This window comes from Salvelinus alpinus, chromosome 14 (genome assembly GCF_045679555.1).
Source record: "Salvelinus alpinus chromosome 14, SLU_Salpinus.1, whole genome shotgun sequence".
Classification (NCBI taxonomy): domain Eukaryota; kingdom Metazoa; phylum Chordata; class Actinopteri; order Salmoniformes; family Salmonidae; genus Salvelinus; species Salvelinus alpinus.
Window position 1 is genome coordinate 47,086,681 of NC_092099.1, and position 7,378 is coordinate 47,094,058.

A 7,378-nucleotide genomic window follows, 5' to 3' on the forward strand; every position below is an offset into this window, starting at 1 on the left:
CGAACCTTAACCCTTACCCTGCCAAAAACGGACACTAACCCTGATGAAAACTCACCATAACCCTGCCAAAAACGAACCCTAACCTTATCTCTGCCAAAAACGAACCCTAACCCTGCTAGAAACCGTCTGCTCCTCCCAGTGCTGCTGAGTCATTAACACCAGAGAGATGGATAACATTCACATATTATTATTTTACTCTGTCTGGGTGACTGAGTTTTGGAGAGTTAGTTATGGGGTGCGGGAGAAAAGGAATGTTTGACAGTAGGCTACCAACTTGCCCTTTACATGGCTAGTCACATGGCTAGTTTACTAAAACCTGTTATTTAAACCTGTTACTCAAACCTGTTACTTACTTTAGGGCTCCCGAGTGGTACAGCGGTCTAAGGCACTGCATCTCAGTGCTAGAGGCGTCACTACAGACAACCCGGTTGGATTCCAGGTTGTATCTCAACCGGCCATAATTGGGAGGCCCATAGGGTGGCGCACAATTGGCCCAGCATCGTCCGGGTTTGGCTGGTGTAGGCCGTCATTGTAAACAAGAATTTGTTCTTAACTGACTTGCCTAGTTAAATAAAAAAAATACATATTATTAAAAACATGTTATTCAAATCTGTTACTCAAACATGTTACTAAAACCTGTTACTCAAATACAGTATGTCCACCAAAACCTGTTAATACACCAGAGGGAAAAATATTCCTCCTAGTTAGGGGCATAATTTACCCTGCCCCTTTCTCGGGACAACATAATACCTTCCTCATTCTCTCTCTCGCAGGCCATCTCTTTTTCAGACAGAAATGGCCCATACAATGTTACATTGGTGTGAAAGTTGTGTTGTGCTCTAGAATGATATGTCTATTCAATTGTATTCTATTCTAATGTTTGGTTGAATGGGCTGTTGCTCAGGGGACTGTAGGCTTGGCTCTTTACTAGCTCTTTGTTTTCATACATGAATTATGCATCATATTTAATGTTCTCTCAAGCATGATACATTTACAGTAACTCAGAGGAAACATAGGTAGATAGATGATGAGTAACCAGTCTGAGATCATTGGGCACTAGCAATCTCCCCAAATCAATCTTTATGAACGCTCTCAATTAATCTACAAATAGGCTTACCACACTCTTAGCAAATGCTCCGAAGAGATGCTGTTATGGATGTTTTCAAGTTGAAAGCTAGATGTCAGCCTTGAAAAAGGGAAAACATGGATTTAAATCTGTAAATAAGAAATGGCCAACCACATGCCAAGATCATCCCCCTACACACTGCAAATTACACTGTGAGATTCACAACTCATGTGTTGCCATCTGGTTGCCATGACAAACAATCATTAGGGCCTCAGGCCAGTGCTTTCTATCTCTCCCTCGCCTTCTTTCTATCTCTCCCTCGTCTTCTGTCTCTCCCTCGTCTTCTGTCTCTCCCTCATGTTATTTTCTATCTCTCCCTCATCTTCCTTCTCTCTCATCTTCTTTCTATCTCATCTTTCTATCGTATCTTCTTTCTCTCTCCCTCATCTTCTTTTCTATCTCTCCCTCATCTTTCTATCCCTCCCTCATCTTCTTTTCTATCTCTCCCTCATCTTCCTTCTCTCTCATCTTCTTTCTATCGCATCTTCTTTTCTTTCTCTCTCTCATCTTCCTTCTCTCATCTTCTTTCTATCGCATCTTCTTTCTCTCTCCCTCATCTTCTTTCTATCTCTCCCTCATCTTCTTTCTCTCTCCCTCACCTTCTTCTATCTCTCCCTCATCTTCTTTCTCTCTCCCTCATCTTCTTTCTATCTCTCCCTCATCTTCTTTCTCTCTCCCTCATCTTCTTTCTCTCTCCCTCATCTTCTTTCTATCTCTCCCTCATCTTCTTTTTCTCTCCCTCATCTTCTTTCTCTCTCCCTCATCTTCTTTCTATCTCTCCCTCATCTTCTTTCTATCTCTCCCTCGTCTTCTTTCTCTCTCCCTCATCTTCCTTCTCTCATCTTCTTTCTCTCTCATCTTCTTTCTCTCTATCGCATCTTCTTTCTCTCTCCCTCATCTTCTTTCTCTCTCCCTCATCTTCTTTCTTTCTCTCTCCCTCATCTTCTTTCTATCTCTCCCTCATCTTCTTTCTCTCTCCCTCATCTTCTTTCTCTCTCCCTCATCTTCTTTCTCTCTCCCTCATCTTCTTTCTCTCTCCCTCATCTTCTTTCTATCTCTCCCTCATCTTCTTTCTCTCTCCCTCATCTTCTTTCTCTCTCCCTCATCTTCTTTCTATCTCTCCCTCATCTTCTTTCTCTCTCCCTCACCTTCTTTCTATCTCTCCCTCATCTTCTTTCTCTCTCCCTCATCTTCTTTCTATCTCTCCCTCATCTTCTTTCTATCTCTCCCTCATCTTCTTTTTCTCTCCCTCATCTTCTTTCTCTCTCCCTCATCTTCTTTCTATCTCTCCCTCATCTTCTTTCTATCTCTCCCTCGTCTTCTTTCTCTCTCCCTCATCTTCCTTCTCTCTCATCTTCTTTCTCTCTCATCTTCTTTCTCTCTCATCTTCTTTCTCTCTATCGCATCTTCTTTCTCTCTCCCTCATCTTCTTTCTATCTCTCCCTCATCTTCTTTCTTTCTCTCTCCCTCATCTTCTTTCTATCTCTCCCTCATCTTCTTTCTCTCTCCCTCATCTTCTTTCTCTCTCCCTCATCTTCTTTCTCTCTCCCTCATCTTCTTTCTCTCTCCCTCATCTTCTTTCTATCTCTCCCTCATCTTTTTTCTCTCTCCCTCATCTTCTTTCTCTCTCCCTCATCTTCTTTCTATCTCTCCCTCATCTTCTTTCTCTCGCCCTCATCTTCTTTCTCTCTCCTTCATCTTCTTTCTATCTCTCCCTCATCTTCTTTCTCTCTCCCTCATCTTCTTTCTCTCTCCCTCATCTTCTTTCTATCTCTCCCTCATCTTCTTTCTATCTCTCCCTCATCTTCTTTCTCTCTCCCTCATCTTCTTTCTCTCTCCCTCATCTTCTTTCTCTCTCCCTCATCTTCTTTCTCTCTCCCTCATCTTCTTTCTATCTCTCCCTCATCTTCTTTCTCTCTCTCCCTCATCTTCTTTCTCTCTCCCTCATCTTCTTTCTATCTCCCCCCGTCTTCTTTCTCTCATCTTCTGTTCTATCTCTCCCTCATCTTCCTTCTCTCTCATCTTCTTTCTATCGCATCTTCTTTCTCTCTCCCTCGTCTTCTTTCTCTCTCCCTCGTCTTCTTTCTCTCTCCCTCATCTTCTTTCTATCTCTCCCTCGTCTTCTTTCTCTCTCCCTCATCTTCTTTCTCTCTCCCTCATCTTCTTTCTCTCTCCCTCATCTTCCTTCTCTCTTAACTTCTTTCTATCGCATCTTCTTTCTCTCTCCCTCGTTTTCTTCCACATTGTTCCCATTCTGAAAGGCGTGAAACGTTGTGGGGGGGTTTGGCACTGGACAGGAGGTGGGGGTGCTCTGACTGCAGTTGAGCTGAATGAATTCCACTGTCTTAGAAAAAAAGGTGCTATCTAAAACCAAAACGGTTATTCAGCTGCCCCCATAGGAAAACCCAAATGTGTTGATGTGTTTACTCCTCATCATACACTTTTAGAAAAAAGGCTTATAAAAAGGGTTCTTCTGTTGTCCCCACAGGATAACCCTTTTTGGTTACAGTTTATTTTTTGAACCTTTATTTAACTAGGCAAGTCAGTTAAGAACAAATTCTTATTTACAATGACGGCCTAGGAACAGTGGGTTAACTGCCTTGTTCAACAACAGATTTTTACCTTGTCAGCTCGCGGATTCAATCTAGCAACCTTTCGGTTACTGGCTCAATGCTCTAACCACTAAGCTACCTGTCACCCCATGTAAAACCCTTTCCACAGAGGGTTCTACATGGAACCCAAAATAGTTCTACTTGGAACCAAAAAGGGTTATCCTATGGGGACAACCAAAGAACCCGTTTGAAAGCCTTTTTTCTAACAGTGAGGAGTGAGGAGTAAACGTATCAACACATGCGAGCTGTGAACGCTGTCACATTGTCCAAGCATGTGTTTGGCCCTGCACTCTACAGACGTACCTAGTTCAGCAAAAAACCCTATAACTATTAGCTGTTCATTCCATGTTCGATTTCTGGATGACTTTATGATGCTATTACCTGATCTGTGGTTTATCTCTCTACATCTAACCCCATTACCGCCCATGATCCTGAATGTGAACCTGTTCAGCTACTGAGACTTTTATTCTCCACAAAATAAATGTTAGCCTTTATCTATGGGTTATGTGAAAGACAGGACCACATTGAGACTTTGTAATGTTCCACTGATCAATGTAAGGCTTATCCAATGGTCAATGTAATGAAACCCTTTTTGTGTGGTCCATCCATTGGAATCTCTTTGATCTCCAGAGTTTTCCCTGATCTCCTGATCCGGGCTCCGTGAACTCCTTTACTTTCCAGTTCACGGTGTGGGGAACGTGTGTTTTTAAAAGGGGAGGAGAAAGAGAGCCTTCTCCATAGTGTCACTATTAGTTCCCCCAGTGACTGAGTTCAAGGCAGGGAGGCAGAGGATGGTGTGACTCATGCAGCCCTCCTCTTCATCTTGACATTTGACATACTGACGGGGATCTCAGCTGGAACAAACATGCCACAGAGTGTCATAGCTGCTGGGAGCAGCGAGAGCAGAGTACGACTCCGGTCTGGACCTGAATAGGTAACCATGAGTCAGCTCCTATTTAATTCATACACCTACACTCCACAGATTATGGCCGCTCTTTTCAAGCATTTTTGCTGCCGCCTGTTCTTCATAGATGATGCCAAACTCTTATTGTGCTCGGATTTCTTTGAAAGTCTCCCAGTGACTCTGTGCTGAACACTGTGGGTGGGTTGGAGTAGTCAGACTGCAGTGTAGTGACCTGCTGGGGGTGGCTCTGAGAGGACTGCAGTGATACACCAGACCCACGGCTATATTCCTCATAGAAAAAAAACACTGGAACATACAGTACTGTACAACTACAAGCAGGCTACTGCTAAAGTTGAAAACAAACGCCTACACATTCTTTCTCCACTTGATCAGATAGATCAATACCCCCCCAAATAAATATTCTCCATCGCTGTATGAGACATACTGTACTTTAGATATAAGATACATTATATGTATATATTATAACTGTCTGACTGGGACATTTAAGGACAGAGGAGTGAGTGTCTCAGGACCCCTAACTGACCTCATCTGGAGGTATTCCTGCATCCTGCCTAATTTGTATCAGTCTGGAGTCCCCCCTTGGGTTGTGCCGGGGCGGAGATCTTTGTGGGCTATACTCGGCCTTGTCTCAGGATGGTAAGTTGGTGGTTGAAGATATCCCTCTAGTGGTGTGGGGCCTGTGCTTTGGCAAAGTGGGTGGGGTTATATCCTGCCTGTTTGGCCCTGTCCGGGGGTATCATCGGATGGGGCAACAGTGTCTCCTGACCCCTCCTGTCTCAGCCTGCAGTATTTATGCTGCAGTAGTTTATGTGTCGGGGGGCTAGGGTCAGTCTGTTATATCTGGAGTACTTATACTGTCTTATCTGGTGTCCTGTGTGAATTTAAGTATGCTCTCTCTAATTCTCTCTTTCTTTCTCTCTCTCGGAGGACCTGAGCCCTAGGACCATGCCTCAGGACTACCTGGCATGATGACTCCTTGCTGTCCCCAGTCCACCTGGCCGTGCTGCTGCTCCAGATTCAACTGTTCTGCCTGCGGCTATGGAACCCTGACCTGTTCACCGGACGTGCTACCTGTCCCAGACCTGCTGTTTTCAACTCTCTAGAGACAGCAGGAGCGGTAGAGATACTCTCAATGATCAGCTATGAAAAGCCAACTGACATTTACTCCTGAGGTTCTGACTTGTTGCTCCCTCGACAACTACTGTGATTATTATTATTTGACCATGCTGGTCATTTATGAGCATTTGAACATCTTGGCCATGTTCTGTTATATTCTCCACCCGGCACAGCCAGAAGAGGACTGGCCACCCCTCATAGCCTGGTTCCTCTCTAGGTTTCTTCCTAGGTTTTGGCCTTTCTAGGGAGTTTTTCCTAGCCACTGTGCTTCTACACCTGCATTGCTTGCTGTTTGGGGTTTTAGGCTGGGTTTCTGTACAGCACTTTGAGATATCAGCTGATGTAAGAAGGGCTATATAAATACATTTGATGATTTGGAGTCTCCCAACCAAACCACAGCACGACCACAGACAGTGAAGTCTTAGTGAAGTCTTCATATACAGCAGAGCAGCAACTGGAGGTGGGCACCGACTGTTGACAGGTGTCTCAGAGGGATGAAACTAGCAGGAACATCTCTGGATCTATTACCAGGTGATTCCCTGCATGTCTGACTGCACCAGTGATGCAAGGCAATCTCAATCTCTAAAATTAGACACAAGGCAAACCAAAGAAGGAGGGAAACCGATACATAAGGGAGTACACCTTTTATCATTTCCTTCATGTGTTTCATTATCCAAGACACCATTTTCCCATGACATTATTGGCTTACTGGAGACAAGCAGCATTGGGCCCAGCTAAACAATACAATCATTGGAAAATTGTGTTGAGTAAAGTCTTAGGGTGAAATCTATGTTATTAGACAGATCAAGAGAGATTTAGTGAGGCTCACCATGCAATTGTTTAGTGCTCAGCCTGAAAATGAAACCAAGGCGACCAGTGTTCAGCATCATTGGTGCAGTCGTTCTTTTCAGAGTACTATTTAGTTTAATCTAATGAGGGCTATATTAAGTAGAATAGAGAAGAGCTGCCACATGGGGCTTGCTAGGGAGAGCTTAACGCAGGTCGATGTTTATTGGGATGAATCTTGTCCTGGAGGCAGAGCTGAGCGGTTTCCACTAGATGGGACAGCAGCAAAGTCAAAATTGGTATTATAAACTGGGTGGTTCGAGCCCTGAACGCTGATTATCTGACAGCCGTGGTATTCTACAGGTATGACAAAACATTTATTTTTACTGCTCTAATTACGTTGGTAACCAGTTTATAATAGCAATAAGGCACGAGGGGGTGTGATATATGACCTATATACCACGGCTAAGGGCTGTGTCCAGGCACTCCGCAATGCGTCGTGGCTAAGAACAGCCCTTAACCATGGTATATTGGCCCCCTCGTGCCTTATTGTTAAATATATCGTAAATATGAATTAAAACAACAATTTGCTTTTTGGTCTTCATTTAAGGTTAGGGTTAGGCATAAAATCAGATCGTATGACTTTGTGGCTGTGCCAGCTAGTGACTACCGTGCAGAGCTGCCTCCAGTACATGAGTCATCCAAGTAAATACCAACCTGCAAGCTAAACAGTAGTGTGTATTGGGCCCTTAGATAAAGTATTCTTCATATTATTATTATTATTATCATAATTCTTATCATCATCATCAAGGA